Source organism: Strigops habroptila, chromosome 8, assembly GCF_004027225.2.
Source record: "Strigops habroptila isolate Jane chromosome 8, bStrHab1.2.pri, whole genome shotgun sequence".
Lineage (NCBI taxonomy): Eukaryota > Metazoa > Chordata > Aves > Psittaciformes > Psittacidae > Strigops > Strigops habroptila.
The window spans coordinates 9,027,522-9,033,521 of NC_044284.2; positions in this window are offsets into that span (position 1 = coordinate 9,027,522).

Below are 6,000 nucleotides of genomic sequence, written 5' to 3' on the forward strand. Positions count from 1 at the left end.
AGGTATGCAGTTAGCTTTTTCTCTGGTAAAGCACCCAGGCAGACCTCTAACTTTCTGGTGGCAAGGTCTCTGCAGCCAATAATGCTGATCAGACATTGGGAAGCAGTTATTCTTCTGGCTTTTTTCCTTCTAGTAGTAGTTTTGGACCCTGTGTACAGCACAATGGAAAATGAATTTCATGCAATAAGTTTGTCTTATTTGGCCAGGTGCTGGTATTTCCTCATGAGTATAAGGATGTGGATAAAATCAGTGTTAGTAAGTCAATACAAGGGCTTCATCATGTCTACTTAGAGAGCTGGAATTGCTTCTTGTAACTCTCCCAGACCTGTGTGTGAATAGGGAGGAGCATGCAGACAGTGTGTGAATTTTACCACTGTATGTCTAGTCACCTATGGGATAGGGGACAAAGTCCTGGTAGTTTACATACAGTGTATGAGCATGTGTCTTGCTCGCAGTGGTTTGTGTGAGCAGTTCTGTTTTGAATTTTCTTGGAATGATGTTGTTTACAGCATAGTATGGTTCTGGAAAACACTTCTATAGTACAAAATACATTTTGGAGCATGGATGCAGCTGAATAAATCAGTGGCAACATACAAGAAAAATCAGTCCACAGATGGGAAGTCCCAATTTGTATAACTGATGCTAGGCACTGTAGATGTTCTCCATTTCCACTATCACTCTATTGGTACAAAGAAGGGTCCTGATCCTGGTAATGCTGAAACAAAATCACCTGTACTCATATGGGACATTGCAGTGAACTTAGATCAAATTGGGTAGGTTAAATAATCACAACTCACACAATACACCTAAAATGCAGACTTCAGAAATGTGCTAGAAGTACAGTGTGGTTTTGGGTGGAGGACTTTTTGTGCTTTACTCCTGTTTTAATGTTAGCAAGACCTAACTATGACTTAACACCTTAATAGAAGAAACTGCTTTCAGTGAGCCTTATTCTTTACAAGAACTATGGTAGTGAAAAAACCCACTCTACAGTGCTTACTCTTCTGTCAAAACTACTTCTAAAATATGTTGAGTTCTTGGAATGGTGATGGTTTACAGGGAGGTTCTGTGTGCTAGTGATATGTCTTAGAAGAATATTTTAGAAAGGTGGGGCTTGTTAACAGGGACCAATGTGTCAAACTTTAAATCCATTAGTCAGATGAATTCAGAAAATTGAAGATTCAGCTGTCGAATTTCTTACATCTTGCCACAGGGTGCAGGCCTTTATTCTCCCAGACACTTGAAATGAGTTCTGATATTGCTAAATATTTTCATGGGTTTTATCACCATGGTATCAGGCTGCTCGTACACTTGTTTGAATAGAAATAACATTTTGAGTAGAATTTTTCTTTTCAAGTTCAATCAGGCTTTTCTAATTTCTTTTAAATACTGAAGAGAATAATTGCTGCCTATGTGCATATTGCTCTACATGTGACTTGGCATGTGATTCCATGTGCAAGCAGTACTCAGCAGAGATACCGTGTCAACACTGTGCATGCGAAGTAAAATATGCTAAGCAAATAAAAATGTAATTGAAGAATAAGCTTCTCCAAAGATTAATCTAGCTGCATGTTGATGTTAAGTGTTTAAGAGTTCTTAATGTAGTGCCCTTAAAATACCTCATTGGGGGAGAAGGGTCTGTGATAACCCACAGGCAGTATTGTAACATCACTTGTGCATTGAATGATATACTGCTAACTATCAAGCTGTTTGCATTTCTGATTCTACAAAGTGCCTCTAGCATTCCTAAAACAACTTTGGAGATTTCTCCCTGTCCAATAATCCATCAATTTAATTAGTATACAAGATGGTTGATGAGATGAGCAAATACCTTCCCAAATAACTGATGTTCCAGTTCTTGCAGCAATTAAATCCTCATAGTCATCCTCCTCACCGCTATTTACCATAAATCAAAATCTGAAGTTTGTTTCTCCATCTAAAGAAGTAGGAAAGAGCAAACAAAACTAATAAGCTATTCTACTACAAGACTCTTCCAGGACATAAGTGAAATAATGAAATAAAATATAACCATTTAGAACTTCATGGAATGTTGGTCTCGATTATATATGACCAGTTCATTGCCTGAATAGCTTCAGAAAGTCTGGTCTCAGTTTTCAGTAGTCTGAGCATTTTTAATGTCTTGTATTTGCATCAACCATATTTTATTTTCTTTTCATTGAAACACAATCTAGCGTACACACACAACTGATTACAACTTAGTTGTCTGGCTTTCAGCATTACTCTTGCCAACCAACTGCACAGTAATTAAATCATTTTGCAAACTGCACACACATTACTTTTGCCTTTGGTAAAATTTCAAGATGTCTTTCATGCCTAAAGGAGAGTTCAATGGCAACATCTGAAGTATGTAAACAAAGCAAGATGGCCAAGTATAATTCAACAGCATACATGAGTCTCCAGGTATTTGGGCTGCCTTCTAGAAAAAGCTCTTGGCAATAAACATTGGTTATGTAGGACACCTCATTCAAATGGTAAGGTGTTAGGTTTTTTTTCACTTTCTGTGCTCACCTATATATAGTTTGTGTCTCAGATTGGATGGTGAGTACATTGCACATCTCTTGATACCCCACCTATTGATGAACTGAAGAGCAGATGAAGTACTTGGGAGATTTATAGCATCCTTGTCAAAAGTAGAGATGAGCTTTTGATCATGTGTGTCAAGATAATATTTGTTAGAAACGCAAATAACTTGTATGATGTCTGTAATGCCATCCTCTGAACTGAACTTGATAGTATTGAAAAGATTATATTATGACAAGGCAGATTTACTTCCTAGCTGTTTTTTGTGAACACTCATGTTTTAATCAGGAATATGTATTTATTTTCTCTGGTTTAAGTATTGTAATCTTTGTTGGCACAAGTGTTGCAATTTTGCACTTAAGTAGACCTGGAAAAGAACCATGGGTAAAGATGTTCCTCTGTGGCATTGTTCACTGTTTGTGCTTCTCCCGCATGTGCTTGGCAGTCTTTCTGGCTTTACCCATTTTCCTGTGTTAAACAGCAAAATTTTCGCTTGTAGGAAATCAGTTTTCTAGGATAAAAGTGATAGCTTAAGGAATTAATGTAAAAGAGCATCTTTAGAAAGAAGGAATTGTAGTCATGTCCCAGCCTCAGTTACAATAGAACTGCATTTCAGGACACTCGCCCCCATGCTAGACTAACCCTTTCTGGAAGTATCCTACCACTAATGCAGGAGCTGGTTTTAATCATAGTTTTTATGTTTCTGGAGTATAAAAATGGAATATCAGTTGATGTCAATAATACTTTCAAGTTTTCCCTGAAATTATTTCATAAGGCAAATATCCCTTGGCCACTGTTTATCTTCAGTCTTTGCTCAGTTTCTTATGAGTTTACAGAGAATTTTTTGTCATAGAGGGTTCTATATCAGGTGTCTGGAATAGGTAATCTGATCTGATACATGAACTGTTATAACATCTTGCAGTGCTGCATCAACCTGAGATTGCCACAGAATCCTACTTACTGCTCTGTTGTCCTTCCATGGCCCTCTGCTCATTGCTTCCTCATCTCCCTTCCAGTCCACCAAAATGTTTAGATAGTCGGAAAGGAAGTTCACTCGCCATTTCCTTGACTGGGGTGATAACTTTATAGAAGTGTCAAAAAAAGTTTTGAGGCACAGTATTAAGAAAAGGGAACAGTGCACAGTGGTATTGGTTGCAACCCCATAGACAGAAAACAATTGATGAATTCTCAAGGGCACTAGCCAGGCCTTTTTCCCCCCTCAATCTGTCAGGAACAAGTGCCAACGGTATTATACCTGTCAAGGAATGGCCAGGCAAACAGGGAGATCACTCATCAGTGTCACTGACAAGATTCTGAATTTGAAGGCAGAGCAACAAGAGGAATGAGGATGACTTGATAATAGAAGTGCATAAGCAGCACTTCAGGTGATCAGAAAAGCACATGGGAATGAGAATGAGCTGCTGTCAGTACATCTCCTTCATAGTGATCAGAGGGAGGGAGATGTGGAGTTTCATAATGATAAGCTTGAGGAAGTGTTCCAGGCTATGAGCTGCAGAGTTAGATCCCCCAGAAATATGAACACCATGAAATAACCTTGATGGTATCTGCATGCTAAAAAATATTTAGAGTTCCTGGAAGAAGACACAATGCATGGACCACAGGCAGCCACATCATCAGTAGGATGGGTTTTCAAGCTAGAGCTTTTAAATTCCAGGAGGAAATTCACCAACTTTTATAGGCCCTACCATTAATATTAATCTTAACTGCCCAACAGATGTATAAAAGTAATAAACTCATTTTTGTACCAGAATTTACCTAAAGTGATGAGAAATCAATTTAAAGATCTACAGCTCGGTGTAACACATTCAGCTAAATGGAGGAGGTGTGGCTCATTGTTAAACATGATTGAGATCGTTAGATGTCTTGCTGTGACCATATCTTAATACCATTTAATTGCAAATAGTATAACATTACATGCTGTTAACATTTTTAGCAATGCGTCAGTCCAATGTCCTAGATATGAGTGCCAGGATTTGTGATTTCACTTAGAGCTACATGTGTAATTCTGGAGATAACCTTCTGTTATAGCTGAGTCTTGTGGCAAAGTGTTTCTGCAAGTAGGCTGACAACCAAATATCCCTGAAAGGTGAGTGACAGGAGGAGCTGATGCTGCCAGGAAATGCACAAGGGAGAGTGTTGACAAAAACTAACACTAATCATTGCATTTCATTCTGAGGTCGCGTGAATTTGTTTAACTTCTGAGTGATTCTGTTATGTAGCCTTGAATGTTGAGTCTTATGTTGAACAGTGCAGACATGAGATCTTTTGCATACCAATTCAAGGTATTAAAAAAAAAAAAGTTGGAATTAAGAGCAAGACTGGTGTTGCATTAATAAGCCCAGTCTTGGCAGATTACCCAGCTAATGCTATTCTGCTGACAATGAGACTTGCTCACAAGGATGCTTATGGCTAAAAAGTTAATTTGTTCTATGAATTGCATATTTTTGCAAGCAATTACAAAGCAGAATTAGACTGAGGATCATGTTTTCTTATTAACTTTACAAACTGTAAATTGACATTTAAAGTTTAAGGCTTTTGGGTATGGATGAACATCTTGGCTTCTTGCATCCAAGTTCTGGAACTCTCTTGCCCTAGTTAAATTGGTGACTCATGATACAGTCTTCAAAGTCACCACTGGTATTTGCCACAGTTTGAAATCCATACAGTTGAGGATTGTTTCACCCTGTGAAGCAATGACCAACTGACTGGCTTTGCCTTATTCTCACGTAAGGTAATGGCACTGTGACTGTCTCCAGAGGAAAAAATGTTATGTTATCTCATTGTGAGTCAGCCTTTTAGTTCCACCTCTTCTGGAATGAGTCATGGTGCTTGGATCCCCCCAGTGTGTGTGTCTATTGGCCAGGTGCTCAGGGGAAATTTTAAGGGAAGAGTGGAAAGGGTTCCATTGAAGACAGTGATGGCAAGAGACTGCATGGCTCTGTAGTCAGAAAACAAGAGAAAGTGACAGCTGTTTCCGTGGCAGATTTACCAGTGGGTGATAAAGGACCTTGGATAAATCACTGTTAATCTGTGTCCATATTCCCATCTATGAAATTATAATAACAGCATATTAGTTAAGCAGGTTAAAGCAGATTAAGAAATGCATAAAGTTCTATGTCAATAATTCCTCTCTGATTCTAGCACCACTTGGAGATCTGCAAAATGTAGCCCAGGGTGTACCTGTCTTTTACAGCTGTATGCAGTTACAACTCCAATTGATGTTCTTGATATTTTTTAAATTGTGGCATTTGAAAAAACAAACAGGTAAAGAAGCCAGAATATAAACTGCCTTTGGCCTCAGTCACATTCCTCTCCAGTGACTTGGATGTCCTGGGTGGTCCTCTGTGTTAAATTAGAAATAGATGGATTACACCTATCACTTGTGGGCTAATAAGGTGTCTGCATAGTGGCAGGAGGCTCCCTGCAGTGATAATGAAG